This window comes from Mya arenaria, chromosome 5 (genome assembly GCF_026914265.1).
Source record: "Mya arenaria isolate MELC-2E11 chromosome 5, ASM2691426v1".
Classification (NCBI taxonomy): Eukaryota; Metazoa; Mollusca; class Bivalvia; order Myida; family Myidae; genus Mya; species Mya arenaria.
Genome location: NC_069126.1, coordinates 45,107,428 through 45,127,855, shown reverse-complemented (window position 1 = coordinate 45,127,855; position 20,428 = coordinate 45,107,428). Strand labels below are relative to the sequence as shown.

Genomic DNA, 20,428 nt, shown 5'->3' with positions numbered 1-20,428 from the left:
ACAATGTTGTGGTAACAGTGATTCTCTGTCATATTCCATTTCCATGGGTACCACCGTCCTTTTGGACTGAACATGTGTGGTAGAGATTTATTGTTATGGTAAAATATGTTGTAATTGGAAGCAAAACAGGGCTGACGCCATTACGCCTCATACAGAATGCCAGGGACCAAGCTTCAGTTAGGAATAATTATCGCACAGGAACACGTCTCTCGTATTTCTCTAGAAGATGGCTACACCGGGCTTCCTGTAAGAAGCTTTTGATGATTTTTGTGGGTAAATTCGAACCTCTTGGGCTAGGAAGCGTGTCATAGCCACTAACTTTGATATTCACTCCAGGCTGTCAGCCCACATGACCAGCCAAATGGCTTCAGTTGGAGTGTAATTCATTTGTGTAAGTACCTTTTTATATAGGATTTTGCAGTGCTTGGTTTGGCGTCGAATTCAAACAAAAAAAGCAAGCTCCATTCTCGTTACGGTATGTCCAGTCCAAGGGCGATCGATGCACCTAAAGGCGGATTAACATGTCCTTTCTTTCTTACGGTTTATCCAAAATAATGGTGATCGATGTTCCTGAAGACGGACAGTCCAGTCCTTTATTCCTTACTGAATGACAGACCAAAGGCGATCGATGCTCAACCACACGTACTATAAGGAATCGTTAGCCTTACAGTAAAGCCAGACCAATGGTGATCAATGCTAATATGGACCTATGGATCGATGGTCCGCAAGATGACCAATCAGTTTTATTGTCCCTTACAGTAGATCCAGGCCTAGGGCGAGCGATGCTTCACAAAACGGACGACCAGGTTACCTTTATCATTATGGTACAAAAACGGAGCTACTGGTCCCTTTCTCCGGCCTTAGATTTAGAGCAAGGGCGCGCGAAGCTCCACAAACCGAAAGTCTTTAGCTCTTTTTTCATTACGGATGATCCAGACCAGGGGTCAGCAATGCTCCACAAGACAGTTTTAGAGGTCCCTTTCTTGCGTTGTTTCCTGGCCAATCGCCAGTGACGCTCCACAAGACGGAATACTGGGGGTTAACTTTCGCTTAACGTTTGATCCTGACAAAGGCTAAGCGAATATCCATCAAACGTACTGACAGAATAGCTTTATCCTCCAAAAGACAAGGTCCCTGTTGCCTTACGGTAGACCCTAAGAAAAGCTATCGATGCGCCACAAGACGGAAAACCAGGCTCCTTTCCCATTGTGGTAGATCAAGACCAATGACAGGCGATGCTCCAAAATATTTTCAACATGAATCCCTTTCTACTTATGGAAAGTCCTTATCAAGGGCTAGTGATGCTTCACAAGACTGATTACCAGGGTATCTTTATATTTAAGGTAAGTGCAGACCAATGGCGAGCGATGTGTTTACGAAACTAACTACCTGATCCCATTCGCCTTACGGTAGATCCATATGTATGGACTTAACACCTACTTCAAATAACCAAAATCAAGGCATTATTTTGATGTATCATATGTATTTTGCTCGTCAAAAGATGGAATGTCGCTGTACTCATGTGCTACCTTGACAAAATAAAATGGGACTCTGTGTGTCAATGTGCTGTCAGGTACCGATCTTGTTAATACTTTTTAAGTAAACAACTGAAAATTGTGAAATATCCTCTCATTTCAAGACTTATCTTGAACATTGAAGCATTAAGACATTCATGCAATAAGGACCAGCGTATAAACAAAGACAAGATAACTTCCCTGTGCTATATAATAAGTATAACATGAATCTACGTTTATCATATTTCAATTGAAATATGGTCTAATACAGCGATTAACATTTGTGAAAGGTAAATATCGGCGCTGAATGTATTGCTAAAACTGTTTTATGCGTTTATCAAAAGGCAGGTATCAAATTTCATAATGATCGATTTGAAAACACGGTTCTGTGCAGAAATGCACATACATGCGTTCATAAATTCCAAACTCGTTAAAATACATTGGCATTGAGTGTCTACGTTGAACAATAAAAATGGACGTTTTGCAAGTTGTTGTATTAGTGATTATAAATGTTTTCTGTAAGTACATCGTTTTTGTTTGCTTTGTTTATTCAAACTTAAAATAAAAGATAATTCCATACTAGCTCGTTTTGAGCAATAACAATAATACACTTACTATTTTGCTTACTTCAACTAAATTTTACAAAGGTTTTTTTATTACTCGTTTGACGATTTTTCAATTTAAATCAATACATGGTTTAAGTAATGACTCATTTTGATAAGTTTATATGTGTTATGCTTTCTTATCATTTCATAATGCTGGACTTTTAACTACGGGACATGTCCCTGTTATGTTTTGGTAATAACATATTCTATGCAAAGAAGGTCGTATAAGATAAATAACACTTGATTTGTTTCATAGCGATAACACAATTTTCGTAAAATGATATATGGTTATTATTATAGTTTGTTAATGCTAACTTGCATATACACATACACATAGAAACACTTACCAATGACAATAGTTTGCCAAATAGTTTTATGCTTGTTGTCTTGGAACGGTTTGTGCCTCTCGTTTAATGCATTCTTGTGGCTATATGCGTCTTTTATTTAATGTATGTTGTCTTGTGGCTTTGTGTGTCTCTTGTTTTAATATCATGTGTTTTGTGCCGGTGTGTGTTTCTTGTTAAATGTTAACTGTCTTGTGGCGTTGTCCTCCTCTTGTTTTACACCTGTTGTCTTGTGGCGGTATGTGTCTGTAGTTGAATGGATGTTGCCTTGTGACCGTTTGATTGTCTCGTTTAATGTTTGTTGTCTTGTGGCGATGTGTGTCTCTCGTTTAATGTTTGTTGTCTTGTGGCCTTCTGTGTCTCTCGTTTAATGTTTGTTGTCTTGTGGCGTTCTGTGTCTGTCGGGTATTGTTTGTTGTCTTGTGCCGGTTTACGTCTCTCGGTTATTGTTTTTTGTCTGGTGCCGATGTCTGTCTTTCGTTTATGATAATGTTGATTGTCTCGTACCGCTTTGTGTCTCCCGTTTAATGTATGTTGTATTGTGCTGGTTTGTTGTCTTGTGGCGTTCTGTGTCTCTCGTTTAATGTTTGTTGGCTTGTGGCGTTCTGTGTCTGTCGTTTATTGTTTGTTGTCTTGTGCCGGTTCACGTCTCTCGATTGTTGTCTGGTGCCGGTGTCTGTCTTTCTTTAATATTAATTTGATTGTCACGTACCGGTTTGTGTCTCTCGTTTAATGTATGTTTTCTTGTGCCGGTTTGTGTCTCTCGTTTAATTTTTTTGTCTTGTGGCGGTGTCTGTTTCTTAATTAATACCTGATGTCTTGTGAAAGTGTATGTAACTCATTTAATGTATGATGTCTCATAGCGGCGTGTGTCTCTTTTTAAATGTTAGAAGTCTTACGGCGTACTATGTCCCTCGTTAAATGAGTTTTGTCTTGTGGCGATATGTGTCTCTCGTTTGATGTACTTTACCTTTAATGTTCCTGTCTGTAGTTTAAAAGATGTTACCTTGTGGCAGTTTGTGTATCTATTTTTGATGATGGAGTTCCGTGGCATAATATATGTGACTTATTTGTAAAAATAATACCTATTATCGACAGATCAATGAATTCTTTAGTCAAGTCATGTCAATACTTCTCAAATTCACATTGAGGTGCATATTAAAGCCAATGAAATATAGAGTCTCATATATAACATGAATAGGTATTGGTGATAACTTTTTCCTTCATGTTAACATAACGATTTAGATTTGATAGTTCATATTGTATTGTTAAGTTATTGTCATTATACTTTTTTTAAACAATGGGAGAGTCACTTTTTAGTAAGAAGCAAAAATAAGACAACAAGAAAACAAAAAAAAACTATACAACAAAATTGAAGTATATATGTTGGAAAAAATAAATGCATTTACTTACATGTAAACATCAATGATAACATATATTACAACATTCCACGCCTAACTATTTTGTCTGAGAATAACATTTGCCATTTTGCAGTGATTTAATAATACTTTTTATTAGCATTATTAAACAATTGTTCGAGCTTGTAAATGTTTGGTTTTATGTAAAATATGGCCTAATAAATTATCTACGTTCATTTTCAAAATAAAGTTATTCAAATATGAAATGAAGTTCGTCACCAAGTTTGTTACATGTTTGACAAATTCTTTCGTTGACTGGTGTTCTATTCCAATTACCTGTTTTTGTTGGTAGCCTATGGTTAATTGTTCTAATTTTTATGAGTTGGTACAGTAAATACTTTGCTGTGGATTGAATGTAGTTCTCAAAGCCGAAAGACGTTTTGACATTTATAAAACTGGCTCTTGCTTGAATTATCGATTTGTGAATACCACGTTGTTAGGAACAGGTCATTTAATTTAGGTTTAATTGTTAATTTTCAGGTAAAGTTTAAGTTGTGTGAAACATGCATTTATATATGACGGGAGAAAGTTTGTTTATACTCTTGTAGTTGTCGTCATTGTTGTTGTTATTGTTGTTGCTACATAAACGTGCCCAATAAACAATCATTTTTTTCTTCGATATCTAAAGCTATTGTTACAGTTACAGATTCTCCATAAACCATATAATTTGGTGTAGAACACTTCATATTAAAAATATACTTCAAAAATTTAAGTTGGACTCTTTCTATAATAACTAGGTTGCCATATACCCATAATTCTGATCCATAAAGTAAAAATGGCTTAACTGCTTTATTGAAAAATTATATTTGGAGGTCAATTGGTTAACTAAGTATGAACGAGTTTCTTAAGAGAATCAATGTGGCTCGTGTTGACTTTGCTGCGAGATGTTTTTTTTTGTTTTTATAAAAATAACAAATTGTACTAAACAAAACTCCTAAATACTTGTATTCATTTAAAGTTTTAAGCGGTTGATTATTGAGTGTGAAATTAAGGTTTGGTTGCCTACCTTTTATTGACTTTGTTGTATTTATACTTAACTTCCAATTAATACAATCACTTTTATAAGCAATAAGAGCTGTCTGCAAATCTTTTGCTGTTTCAGCCATAATGACTATATCATTCGCATATAACATTATGAAAAGTTTCAAATATTGAGGAAGTACATCATTTTTAGGTTACAGTGTAGATCATTAAGGAAAAGAGAAAATTAAAGTAACACGGTTTTGTCACATCCTTCCTTAAAATTCGACATGATGTTAACAGCGTTAAGGAAATATTTCTGTTGCATGTCAATCCCAGATACGTTGTCCGACTAAGCTAAATCACACCACGACACTTCTGTAAATTACTTAAACGTTTGTTTGATAAAATCGTTCTATTTAGATTAAGAGTGTATCTGTTAATACCATGTTATAAAGGTCAAACGGACACTGATCACATTTCTCTCCCTCTAAATGAAAGAGATGACATCAGTTATAACATAAAACTTTTCATTTCAAAAATCAGATGCTGAAGCAACCGTTTGTAGGACCTCATTCGGCTGGAGGGAATGCTCCCGCGGATGTTGTACAAACGAAGAAACACAAGTAGTATCCTGCTGTTGGCCAGAAACTTCGACGATAGTTATTACCTTGGTTCCCACTGTTCTGATTGTATTCATTATGGTCGCCATTGCCTGCGTTTTCTCTTCGATGTCTTCAAAGATTTCAAGGAAGATTAATCCATAAAGTGGTAAGTACCGTATCTAAGTTTTTGCGTTTATTTCTGTTTCATTATATGATTTCCTTTTGTTTAAAGAGATTTATCAGTGTAATATATTGATATTTTACTTTTTCAAACAGTGAAAACATGATTTCGATATGTTTCACTGTTTTGAAATTCAAGCCCATACTCAAACGAGCTCAGTAGTAAAAAAGTTCAAACATAACCCCGGTTAAATGGCAAGTCCAAATCAAACTTCAACGCATACAGGGCTAGCTAATACATGTCGCTTTTATTTTTATTATCATTAGGTGCTCTGAATTGTATTCCTCCGTCTGCAGATAGAGTTGGGAACTCTTATCATAGAAATACTTGTGGTTTACCTATGGGTTTATTATTATTTGTTATATCGTAACGTTTCCTCAAGTAAATGAATACTTTGATAAGATTTACTTCTTGCGTATTATCTTCATTTAGGCTTGTTGGGATAAGAGTGAGGTTTGTGCACATAAACTGGTTTAAACCCCAGTAAATTTACATTTTACTGACCGTTCCAAGGCGGTATCTAACACTCCTTGATAAACATACTTAGTTTTTTGTATATAGTCTGTATGCACTGTGCTGCTTGTGGAGTTTTGTGCTGTTCTTCCATGTTTCTTGTTTGTGATTTTATGTTCTACGTGTTTGGCGTTTGCCCAGTGCCAATAAACCGGGTTTATGTTTAAACGTTTTTGCTACTGTGCTTGTTTCTGTAGCTTTTCCCATAAATATAGGACACAATTTCAACGACGTTAAGTTCGCATACCATTTAAAACGCTCTTCGGAAAAAAATACATGTCATTCCATATATTTTAATGCATATGATAAAACTAAAAAAAATGTAGTTACGCAATGTTTTTTACCTCGTGAACACCAAAGTGAATGTTTCCATCGTGGCTGCGCCTCTCGTGAAATATAACTTTTGGTGCTCACTCGCTGAAATATTTTACGATCTTACACTTATTTTCTATCTAGTTAACATTTAATCCTGTTTAGTTTCATGATAATTTAATCCTATTTACTCGTGTTAAGTTTCATAACTTTCAATAAACCATACACATGGCATAATGCTTTTTCTTTTTTTTTCTTTTTGGAATGACAATTTTGATCATGAGTACCTCGTAAAGGATTCCTCGTATGTAGTTTAAGAAAACTTTCAATAAACAATATTTTTACAAAACAAACAAGCAAAAACACGGGTAAACTATTAAATTCATTTCTTGATTGCTTAGGCATGTAGCACATTGCAAAATGCATAAATTAGTATACCAGAATGTTCTAATTATAACATTTTTGACGTTTTCAGATGAGATACGTCGTTTTGACGACCATTTATTTAGCCCTTGTGGCGTACATGGGAACTCATTGGCACAGAAAGTATTTTAAAAAGTGATGATCTGAAGCAAGTTGGTGCCATTAACATCTGAACACATATGTTCTTACTACTATACGCAGTTCATTTTGTCTCTTGTTTACGCCATTTGTAACTATTTTTCATACATTAAATTTTTATGTATATGTGTGTATGTGTTTGTGAAAGTATTTGTATACATGTATGTATGTATTTGTTAATCTTGAATAAAAGAGACAAATGAGCCATACCACAGTGGTACTATTTTGACGTCGGGTCCAATCTAAACTATGATGCAATGTATATTTGTTGTGTCGTCTGTCGGCAGCGCCAAGTTCAGTTATGATAGTTCATCCTTTATAATTGCATATTGGTGAATGCATAATCCATTTAACTGGATGATACCTCGAGACCATTCGTCACTTAGTGTGACAACGCATGTTTTAGATATTACAATGAAAGGTCTGCCTCACGTCCATTGGTCATTATGACTTGACCTGCGCGCCATCACAACTTAAAGTGAATGTAAATGACATAAGTGACATGAGTCCAAAGTGACTGCCTTTGCTAGTCCAATCTTTATAAACAATAACTGAATAAACGCAGCAGATACAAGCAGTCCATAGGTCTTCGGAATATATCTATTGGTTCCTTTAAGTGGTCGGTGTAAGGCACATACACGCCAGACAGGTACCCCATGAAAGCAACAGTGAGAACCCACCAGTTTCCCATTTCGCACCTCTAATTCCGAGCAACAGTCGCGGAGGTAAATTTTCAAGCCACATTTTAAATGGATTAACTACTGTAAAGGGAGCTGTTGTAAAAAAAATGTTTGTTTATTATTATGTTGCCCTCTCAATAAAGGAACAGCCTAAGAGACACCTTGATTTATAAACATACGCACTTTGTGAATTGTTATGCACATTAAAACTAATGCACAGTTATAAAGTGGAAATGCGGGAGTTGTTTTGAAAAATAAATAATTTAAACAGAAAGCTAAAAACAACGCATGAGCGCCATACGGTTTCATTCACACCACAGCGTTCACATAATGGAGCATAGTACACCACAACGTTCACATAATGGAACATAGTCCACCACCAGTAAAAGGTACGATGCGAGGGTACTGTTTATACAAGTTCTGTTATTAATGCTGCACTCTCACAGGTATACAATTTTTTAACTTTTTTTATTTTTTGTCTTGGAAAGGGTAATTTGGGCGTTAATATTTGCAAACCAATGATATAAGATTGCTGACAAAAAATCAGATCGTAGATTTTCATATTTCCGTTCGAAAGTTAATGTTTTATGGCTTAAACCGTTACTAACTAAAATGCATAAAACATCAATTTTTGAACTTAAATATAAAAATCTGCGATCTAGGTTTTTGTCGGCAGTCTTATATAACTGTTTTCCATGGATTTTCGCAAAAATTGGCTCTTTTCAAGACAAAAAATAAAAAGTTGACAAAACGTTCAATCTGTGAGAAAACACACTTTAATTCGCAATTGTAATCAAAACCTATACAGATCGTCAAAACATGAACATCTTATTTGATCACAAATTTAGGAAATTTTGTAGTTTTGATATCTGAAAAAATAGAACATCATATATAATAGTTGCAGGTTTGTAAATTTAGGGGAAGTGGCCATGGCCCTTTTGGAGGAGATAACTCGCGCGACTTTTTCAACAATGGTATAAGTATGACCACAAGATGACCCATCAGTTCTATTGCCCCTTACAGTTGATCCAGTGCTAGGGCAAGCGATGCCTCACAATACGGACTACAAGGCTACCTTTATCATTATGGTACAAAAAAACGGAGCTACTGGTCCCTTTCTCCGGCCGTAGATCCAGACTATGGGCGCGCGATGCTCCACAAACCGGAAATCTTTAGCTCTTTTTTCATTACAGTTGATCCAGACCAGGGATCAGCAATGCTCAACACGAGGTTCCTCTCTTGCGTTGTTTCCTGGCCAATCGCCAGTGACCCTCAACAAGCCGGAATGCTAGAGGTTTACTTTCTCCTAACGCTAGATCCTGACAAAGGCTGAGCGAATCTCCAAAATACGGACTGACAGAATAGCTTTATTCTCCAAAAGACGCACTACAAGGTCCCTTTCTCCTTACGGTAAGTGCAGACCGTATTTATCATTGGTATATTGCTCGTCAAAAGATAGCATGTTACTGTATTCTTATGGTAAAGTTGGTAATATGCATTTGTCATGTTGGTTGGTATAATGCTTGCATTTCAGGTCTATGCTACCTTGATGAAAAAATGTGACTCTGTGTGTCAAATGTGCCATTAGTTACCGACCTTGTTAATTTTTCTGTAAGTAAACAACTATAATTGTTAAATATCCTCTCATTTCAAGATGTATCTTGAATATTTAAGCATAAGACGTGCAATAAAAACCAGTGTATAAACAAAGACAAGATAACTTCCTTGTGCTAAATAATAAGTATAACATGAATCTAAGTTTATTATATTTTAACTGAAATATGGTCAGTAACGATAAACATTTGTGAAAGGTGAATATCAGCGCTGAATGAATTCCCAAAATAGAACTTCTGCTTTGTGTGTTAATCAATAGGCAGGTATCAAATTTCATAATGATCGATTTGAAAATACGGTACTAAGCAGTATTTCACATTCATCTTTCATAAATTTCAAACTCGTTTAAATACATTGGCATTGTGTGTCTACGTTGAACAATAAAAACGGACATTTTGCAACTTGCATTTTATTAGTCGGATGGGCGCCGACTATATTTGATATTACTTAAGAAATATTCCAACCTAGAGACTAGTTCTTAAATTGCAGAACATTGCATTCAATAGTTTCCACGTTGCATGATAAAATATGAAGTTTAGTATGTTTTATATAACTTTACACTTTAATTGATAATTAAACCTTAAATTATAATAGCCCTGCTTATCCTTTTGAAAATTTTGTTTTTAAATACCAACTCAATCATAGCAACTCGGCCATCTCCGAGATAGATACAGGCCGAGGTGTTCCGATTGGTACTTTTACAATATCCTTTATGTTTGTAAACTTCCTGCAGTAATCTCCCTTGGTGACAGCAAAAATGTCGAGTTTTGAAAAATTAACATTGAGCTTAATTGTTTGTTTTGAAAATGGCATTCGAAAGAATGGACTCCAGGTATTTCCCTCTCAATATATAGTATTTTTAATCCCCGTTCTATATATTCATATGAGTGAAATGTGTTACAAAAACTTATACAAGATATAAAGCAAGGAATTCACATAACATGCCGGTACAAAAAAGGTGAATTTCATGTTATTGAAATCTATGTATTATAGCATTGATCCTATTTCTTCCGAAGAAACGTATGTATATTTTTGTTATAATCTAGTTTTAACCGGAGGATTAGCTTGGAAAAAACAACAACAGAATATCTATAATTCCGGGCTTAAACTATTGTAACAATATTATTAACCATAATGTCCTTCGAGCATATGTACACGCAACATAAAAAAATATTATCATTGAAATAATAACCATTTTTGGTTATCTGCATGCACGTTTTTCTTCTAATTTCATTGCGCCGACTTGATGCTATGCATCAACTTTTTTCTTGTTGTTACTTGTATTTTATCACAAATGAACATCACACAAAATTTCCCTTAAACCCCCAGTAAATTTACATTTTACTGACCGTTCCAAGGCGTTACCTAACAACAATCCTTGATAAACATACCTAGTTTTTAGACTATCTGTGCATGTTTATGCAGAATGACGTCGAACCCATAAAAATAGTTGTATTGCGGTCAGAGTATGAGTTCTTGCTTGTTCGGCTATTTCCGCTCTGTATTTCTGTATCAAGACGTTTTATTTTAGGCAGATTATTACTATTTTTAGATCGCTATATTTAACAGATTTATATAGGTCAATATATTGGAGGCTCTGGTAGGAAGGTAAAATAATGATATTCGCTCAATTGAGTTTAGCCCAATATGTTTCAGAAATTATTACCGACCTTAAGTGTCCCATCGCCTGCACGGTTTATTATAACCTGGCGTGACCCTGAAGCACGTTATTTGTAATGGTGTATTTTTGTTATTCCTTTTATGAGATAAGAAGCAAAAATGGTTGTCTGAATGTCAAAAAAAATAGTGTCTCAGGTTTCGCGTTGCTAATACTTCAAATACTTTGATTTGCCTGCTATCGATAACAAAATACTTTTCATTCTATGACTTTTAGGCGTTTACTTTTCTAATAAAATGTTTTTATTTTTTGCATAAAAGCTAGCATACATACCTTGATACGACAGAAAGTAATGCATACGTTTGGTCAAGCAAAGTAGTTCGGATTAAACCTGTAAAACATCCAAAGAGTGCGAAGCATTCATAACAGCACAAGTACTTTTTCTACATAGATACTTACATAAAACATAAATAACATTAATCTATCAATTGAACTCGAAAAGGCACAATCAGAACAGACAATTTCCGATAATCTAAAAATAGTTGCTACATTTATTAACTGACCGATATTCTAAAAATAGTTTCTACATACATTAACTGACCACATATTTTTCCTCACCGCGGGAAAACGACCATCTGATAAGCTCTGCATTTTGAAAGGAATTATTGTCAAAGTTGTTCGTAAAATAAAACTATTTTCCTGAAACAATTTAAACGCGTATGTTTATAAAACTTGGATATTGTATGATATCTAATCAAAGCACCAAAAAACCTTAAGAAGCGATTGAAAGGGGCATGCATTATAATCTTAAATACATGGGGATGGGGGATACGTTGACTGAAGTGATAAGCTGTGCATTTTGAAAGGATTAATTGCTTAAGTTGTTTGTAAGAAAAAAACATTTTCCTTAAACAATACATCTATATTCATAAAAGGAAATGATATATAAAGAATATGATGTATTAAACTTTCCTATCGTATGATATTTAATCAAAACAACGAAAGTCCTCGGCACAGTTTTCACTTTCATCTATGTGCCCTTCACCCATTCCATGTGTTTAAATTTAATTCGCAACTCTCACGTATTTGCCCGCAGATAGTCTTTCAACGCATTCGCGCTTTGATTTATATATATGTATGCACTGTGCTACTAGTGGAGTTTTGTGCTGTTCTTCCATGTTTTCTTGTTTGTGATTTTATGTTATATGTAATTAGTGCCATTAAACCGGGTTTATGTTTAAACTTATTGCTACTGAGCTCGTTTCTGTATCTTTTCGCATACATATTGTGTCGATGTGTGTCTCTAGTTTAATGTTTGTTGCCTTGTGGCACTGTATGTCTCTCGTTTATGTCAGATTTTTTGTGGCGGTGTCTGTCTCTTGTTTAATGTATGTTGTCTTTTGGCGTTTAGGGTCTCTCGTTTTATGCATGCTGTCTTGCGGCGGTCTCTCTCTCTCTCTCGTTTATGTTTGATTTTTTGTGGCGGTGTGTGTCTCTCATGTTATGTTTGTTGTTTTGTGATGTTTTGTGTCTCTCGTTTAATATTTGATGTCTTGTGGCGATGTGTGACTCTTGTTTAGTTTATAATGTCTTAAAGTGCTATGTGTCTCTTGAGTTGTGCCTATTTTCCAGTGGCGGTTAGTGCTTTTACTTTAATGATGGAGTCCTGTGGCGCTGTTTCACTCGTCTGATGATTGTGTGGCTTCGATCCATCTGATTTAAAACAGAATCTTGAATATTATTTAGGCTTTTGTTCTTGTTCCAGTGGCTTGACAAGAAGAGGGCAGTAAATAACAAAAGAATTTATGACAATCCTTCGCTTTATTACTGAATCTTCCGAACATCGTTGAATTTTTAAAGGATTTTGATGTTTGTCAATTTCTAGCCGGCTTTAAGTACTTTTTATTTTGTCCCTACTGAAAGAAACAATTAGTTCATTGTTTTGCATATCAAACAGTACCCGTTATGCACAGAATTTATTAATCTTTTATATTCAAAGTACTTGTATAGTTATACTCATGAGCTTGTTTAACATTTATGTCTGAGATGCTGAACGTTTTTCTGGAATGTCTCTGAAAATAATATGTGTCACTTATTTGCGAAAAATAAACATTTTCCTGGTTGAATTTACAATTACTCACCATATAGAAGAATAAATGTTCAACGGATAGAAAAGATAAATGGCAAAGATTGGAGAATCGGTATTTGTATAGCTACCTAATTCATTTAAGTCTTTGCAAAACAAATGTTTGATTCAAAATTACAATTGAAATTCGTCTGCATGTCGGGTTTTTATGTCTTAACCTTGGCTATATGGCTCTTAACCCTGCCTGTTGCCAATTAGGGACTAACTCTTCAATGACACTTTGATCCAATCGAACGTTCAATCGTAAAGGTGTGTGTAGCCTTTATCACTTATTTTTTTGTATGCATGGACATTTCACATTCTTAATTGGATGCAAACATTTCTTACTATAGTTGGATGCTTAAACAAGCCAATTATTCATATTTCAATGTTGTTGATGATATTTATGTTCAGCATTTTAAAAGACAAGTTACGAATACTACATTAAGATTACTTAACATACAGTGTAATTTATTCACATCAGTTTCGGGTAATCAGAAAAACTAATGAATTACAAAAGTCTGATATCCATTCAAGTCTATTTTCTTGAGTAAATTAAACATATATCGTACAGTGCGAGCACAAAATATAAACAGTCAAATACCTTTAGTCATACAGCTTCTAATAGACTCTTCATATTGCCATCGACAGCTAACTTCATCTAGTACTTATACCAGGGTTATTGATACCAGTAATTGGTCATTACATGGTGACGGGGAGTTTCTTAAGGTCCTCTGAGAAGGCATATTGTAAGGGGACCACAGTTCATTACAAAGGCATGGAATTTAACATAAATGTTCAACGAAGAACAGATTAGCTTAAAAATATTGTTTTGAAATAGCGGAAATGAAACAAAAAAAAAAACATTGTGCATCCAGAGCCGCTGGATGGTATGCGAACGGGTGTTTGAAATAACTTAAAGAAGTATGATACATTTTGAGCTATTTTTCATTTCTATAAAACATTGGGTGACAAAAACTCTAAAAACAGAACCTTAAAAAACACTATAAAAAAGGGCACACACTTAAAAAAAGCTAAAACAAGAGCTAGATTTTTCTTTACATATATGTAGAAAGCAACAAGATCCGCTGCTTAACGTATTCATGGAGGCAGTTAAACTATTTGTCGCTTTATAATTAGAAGCTAGCGGTACACTGAAATACCCAAAAGCTGACAACGGCGTTCTACAACACGGATATATATATATATTTATGTCTACTTTGTTTTTAACGGGATCCGCAATCGTAGTCATTTTAAACATACAAGTTGGAGGTTTTCGGTTCATAATTTATGATATTCCTAAAAGTCTTTTTTCATTTACATCTACTATTTCTTGCGGCATGGAGTTATCCAATCTTGCCATTTACTCTTAATAAGTAACACGGTTTGTCACATCCTTCGTTGAAAATCCTACATGATAGTTACAGCGTTAAGGAAATAATCCTGTCGCATGACTTTCCCAGACACATTGTCCCCTAAGCTTAATCACACCATGACACTTCTTTAATTACTAAAACGATTGTTTTATAAATCCCGTCTATTCAGGTGTAGAGCGTATCTGTGTATAACGTGTTATAAAGGCAACAATGACACTGAATACATTTCTGTCCATTTAAATGGAAGCGATGACATCAGTTATAAAATAAAACTTTTCATTTCAAACATCAATCGCTGACGCAGCATATTGTAGGTCCTTATTCGGCTGGAAGGACTGCTCCCATGGATGTTGTACAAACGAAATAACACAAGTAGTATCCTGCTGTTGGCCAGACACTTCGGCGATAGTTACAACCTTGGTTCCGACTGTTCTGATTGTATTCATTATGATCACCATTGCCTGCGTCTTCTCTAAGAAGGCTTCAAAGAATGCAAGGAAGATTATTCCAAACAGTGGTAAGTAAGGTATCTTTGTTCTTTGCGTTTATATCTGTCTATGCTTTGCGTTGGTTTAAAGGGATTTATCAGTGAAATATATTGATATTTTACTCATTAAAACAGTGAAAATATTAATTTGCTATGTTTCACTGTTTTGAGATTTAAGCCCCTACTCACGGCAAAATAAAACTTCAACGTGTACAGAGCTGGGAAACATTTCCAACGACGATACGTTCGCATACCATTTAGAAAGCTCTTCGGGAAAAAAAACAATTAAATGTAATTTCATATATTTTTAAGCATATGATAAAACTAAAAAACAGTTTTTTTTCAGTGTAAATTCGCAATGTATTTCACCTCGTGATCACCAAAAGTGAGTATTACATTCGTGGCTGTGCCACTCGTAATACATAACGTTTGTGCCCACTCAGTGAACATTAAGTCCTGTTTAGTTTCATGATACATTTAATCCTGTTTACTCGTGTTTGTGTCATTACGTTTCAAAAAACCTTACGCATGGCATAATTCTCAACATATGCTATTTTAATCTTGACTACCCCATAAAGGGTAAACCGTATGTAGTTTAAGAAAGCTCTAGCTTTCAATAAACAATACGATTACAAATCAAACTAGCAGATAAACGGGTACACAAAAACTCATTTCTTGATTGTTGAGGCATAATGCACATTGAAAATGCATACATTTGTATACCGGAACTCTTGCAAGTTATGCAAGATCCTGATCAGATTTTGTTTTTTTCCGGAACTTTAACATTTAACAGAGCACACGGTTAACCCTAAGTTTTGCTGATTTAGAACAGTAAAAACTATAAAAAAAAGAATACTCACAAGTTTATCTACATTTTTAACTTAGTAGAACGACAACGGAAGAAACGCGTTGAGGCAATTTTAAAGCATAACAAAATGTCGTCGCTCAAATGATTCCCCGAAGTGTATATGAGACGGCAACCACAGACATATCCATTTCCGGATTTGTTTTAAAGGGTTATTGATGCCTGGAACAGAAGATTAGAAGTTAGAGAAATATAGAGGTGACGGTTAAATATAAAGGAAAAGGAGTACATCAAGAAATGAAGGCAAAGAGAGAAGAGTGGGATGATGCGGTGAGAGGACAGGACAATGGTGAAAGTAAAGAAAAAGGAGTGAGATGACAAGGAAAATGGACAGAACGGAGATGAAGGAAAATAGAGTGGAGTGGGATGATGAGTAGAGAGGTCAGGACAGAGTAAAAGAAAAAGATATAGTAGTATGTGAGGAGGATTGCTCGCACATGCTAAGATATTATTAAAATATCATCCATAAACGCACACACTTTTCAATATTACACCAAGCATTTATTGAGGAACTTTGCCTTGACAACATATTTTGGAGTATGCAGTTTCTATATGTGTAAACATTTCAAAGACAAGTGTATTAAACCTTTGAATTTGAATGTACTTATTAGTTCTTTTTTTTGAAAAATAAGAGTTTATTAGTTTTGGTTTACATATGAGTTTGTTTGAACAAGTCTTTAAATGCACACCAACGGGTGGAAATGGGTTTTATAGTAAGTACCAGATGCATTTATTATTACTTTTAATGAATCTATGATATTTTTTAAGAAACAATTTTTAAAAACAAATGTTTTTTTGTAAATAATCACCATCGGTTGAAATGTACGTAACTAAAGTGATACAATGGCATGTTTTGTAAAGATTGAATCCGCAAAATCAGGAAATTTTGAAATTTTATCCAGAGTCTTCTTCGACAAGTCTTTTTACCAGAAGAAAGAAAATTGGAGTGATATTTTCATGCGAAGTAGAATGAAGATTTCTTTTCAGAAAAAATAGTGGTATATGTAACCTGGTGGTATAAGTTTCAAGTGATATGTACGGGTTATTACAAATATTTTCTAGATTTGACTTAAAAGCCCAAAAGACATCAAATTTCTCACTCTACTTTGGTTAAAGAATTATCGTAGGTAGAACATGCGTTTATTCTAGTGTTGAGCACTTTACTATACATGGGGCGTCATATCAACAAACTTATAACAAAATACCTTAAGATGACGACTTTCAATTAGATATGGAACGAGTTCTACAAACTACACTGAGAGTCGCACCAGTTGAACCTCCATGGCCTAAACTGACCATTTCACTTATTACTTTCCTTTTTCATAGCACACGAAAAGGACCCAAGCAAAACTAAACGACATACTCAAACGTATAAACACCGTAAACATATCGCACACCTATCAAAATTGCTTTACTTAATTTCACGCTTGTACGTTCACATGCATTCAATAGTATGTAAACATACAGCTTCTGAAAAATTGTGACCTACCTGGTGATGTTGCTGCGACAGCTGTAGGCGCTGTGGTGGACCCATTTGAAGGCGCTGCAAATGACAGTTGTTGAAAACTAGACAGGTTAACTCCTTTACATATGCTGGTATGTTTACAATCGCAAAAACGCAAAATATTAAACCGGTCTTGTAAACAGTAGGTGGCCGAAGTAGATGACTTGGTCAATGTGAAAATGTCTGTCTACTGGTTAACTTAAAATGTTTGAATAAATACTCCATTGTTATCCTTACCTTGACATCGTGCAAGGTAAAACAAACAAGGAAGCAGTAGTATCGGGATCTTCCCCATGGTTTACTGTGAATATAGAACAAAATACATAACGAGTATTAAAGTTAAGTTGGGACTGTGTCAATACCATGAGGTAAAATACAAATGCATTAAATTGTTGATAAAAAATCACTTTACTTGCATTATGCATGTGCTCGGGTATAATGTTACTGTATCGATGTTCGCATTGTCTCAGTCTCCCTTATTTGAAATAAAATTGAATCACCTGCTTGAAACCGTTTGCTGCTGTATAGTATATATAATGCCACACAAATGATCATTTGTTATAGGGAGTTGGCCAAAACACAATAATATCAAGCGAGTGACAAAAGCAAAAACTTATATTTTAATTTAAGGCAAATCAGAGGCAAAGCTAAAATAAATTAGAAATGAACTAAAAATGTAAATTTCTTACCAAATGTATCATACAATTATGTCCATAAATGTGTTTTAATTGCAAAAACGGTTCTCAGTTATACATGAAAAGGTTTTGATTATCAAAATTTGTCTAAATATTCAACAAATGGCAATATGATCCAGTGCTTCATTATTAAATATTATTGCCTCAGCAATTTAAATGTGGATACATAGTTAAGACATTCCTCACAGTAACGTGGAATTATTCAAAGACCAAAAAAACGTACTAATCTAACTTATATCACAAAAAAACATTTATGATTTGGAAGAGTAATTCATCATTTGAGCTTTTCAAAACATCGGGTCAGGTCTAAATTTGAACCTCTTGAAGCACAGGATAAAATTGTAGTGACTTTGACATGACATAAGATGGAAAACGTTAGAATCAAACAAAATCTGCAAATGTGGCACCGGTCATTATATTAAGTGCAGGTTGCCCATTGCCACTAAACCGGGTTTATGTTTAAACTTTTTGCTACTGAGCATGTTTCTGTAGCGTTTTGCATATATATTGTGGAGTAAATATGTTTCGGTTTCGCCTTGACCACAAACCTATGGTTAATAGGTCCGTGCCTTGAAACAGAAAAACATGAAGGCCTACGTTGCTTCGATGCCCGTAAGAAACAGGCAATTACACATCGATCAAAGAAAATATTCTACTCATCGTCTGACAACAGTATGATACCGTATGTGTAAATACAGACTGTTTCTAAAACATTTACAAGCCCTACTTTTTATCTTTCATAACACTGAAGAGTATATGAGTACTGAGAAAGGCATTTTAGAATTTAAAAATATAACTCACGAAATCATGTTCAATGATTGTAAGTTGCGTGTCCGTGTATTTGAACATAAGGTTTTCACTCTTATTCTGATTTAGTTATTATTTAGTACTAAATTTAGTCTAGTACAAAACAATGAATATCTTTAAACACACATATATAATTACTTCCTTCGACGCTGTGAAAATGCTTTTGTTTACTGAAGTCTAGAATCCAATGACTACGACACTGATTTTCACTTGAAACGTGTACTTTACTTTACGAAAACTAAAAAATGATACTGAAAATGCATAACCACGGTGCGTACTTTGCAAAATGTTCCCGACAAAAATGAATGTCAACAAATATCAGCTGTATGCGGTCACCCGAGCCTGATTTTGTCCTGACATGAGGAAAGTTTGCTCGCGAAGAATGTAAAGCATAGAAATATATTCCATAAAAATTCGAAGTCGACTTTGCAGGTAAAAGAAATTCAGAAAAGAGGGAAAATTCAGAAGTAACAAAAAAATTCGTTTTCAGATTTGCAGTAGCGGCAAATCCGACTATCAAATGATTATTTGTGGCCTAAAGTATGAAAAATATTAAAACTAACATTTAAGAGAATATATATATGTCCTTCAATTCAATTAAAATCAAATATAAAATTACATATTTTGCAAATACTCGCAAGCAATGAACCTGTTAAACCGTGTAATGATTTTTTTTTACAAATGTAAGTAATGGGAGTGTAAATTGTTGAAATAACGAAGTTACTTTATACACTTCAATGAAGTATTGCATATCTGCGTATACCCTAATATTTCATACAACGCTATATTGTATTGCGAAATATAGTTATATAATGATCTACTTGACTTACTAAAAAGTGTAAAATGAAGATTTTTACGACCTTTGACGGGGATATTAATTACCATTCCCTTTATTGTCATCCCATCAAAATTTAAGTGTTCTATTTGAAAATTACGGAAACCTGATATTTCACAGACGCCATTTTCACATGAAGAATAAATTTGCACAAAATAAACTTAACGCTTTATAGACGGTATATGGTAATGACAGTAGCTTAGTTTCTAATCAAATTTGTCTGGCGTTTTTTAAGTGAAAGGCCTAGTTTAAGCCTTCTTTAAGTCCCCCCCCCCCAACACACACACACACTTCCCCCCCCCCCCAAAAAAAATAATCCGTGAATAGTGAACAACTGCTGTGTAATGATCTTTATCTTTATTGCCTTGTGCTGTCTATCAGGTCTCCGATCTGGGTATAATGCTGTGCAGTTTCGGAGGGTTTATTATGGAAACGGCAAACATAACAGATATATAGAATACACACACACACAACACACAATCAATGAAAACATACATAGTTGCATTATAACGCGTTTTAGATGATTTTTGTATCATAGACAGATATTTTAGAAATTACTCAAAAAAAAGAAAGAAAGAAAAACATCAACCAAGTTACACACATATCAACGTGCATAATAGTTGATATGAAAGTGAGAATGTTAGATATATTATTTAACACATAAACCTTGTAAATTGCGAAAAGCAATAGAATGAGACATGAACATAGAAGCAATGTTGCCGTTTATATAAGTAGTCAAGGCTAGGAGTATGGTCCAATTTTTTCCTTCTTTATCTATATAAAGCGGCCATTTGGGATTGAGGGAAAAA

At 34.5% G+C, this 20,428-nt stretch overlaps 1 long non-coding RNA gene across 1 annotated transcript; it reads left to right on the top strand.

Annotated features, from left to right (window-relative positions):
- Positions 1–1,874: 1,874 nt before the first annotated feature.
- Positions 1,875–7,222, top strand: LOC128234305 (uncharacterized). Its single transcript, XR_008260925.1, has 3 exons — positions 1,875–2,032; positions 5,388–5,612; positions 6,928–7,222. It is a non-coding gene; the product is annotated as an uncharacterized LOC128234305 (long non-coding RNA).
- Positions 7,223–20,428: the final 13,206 nt, after the last annotated feature.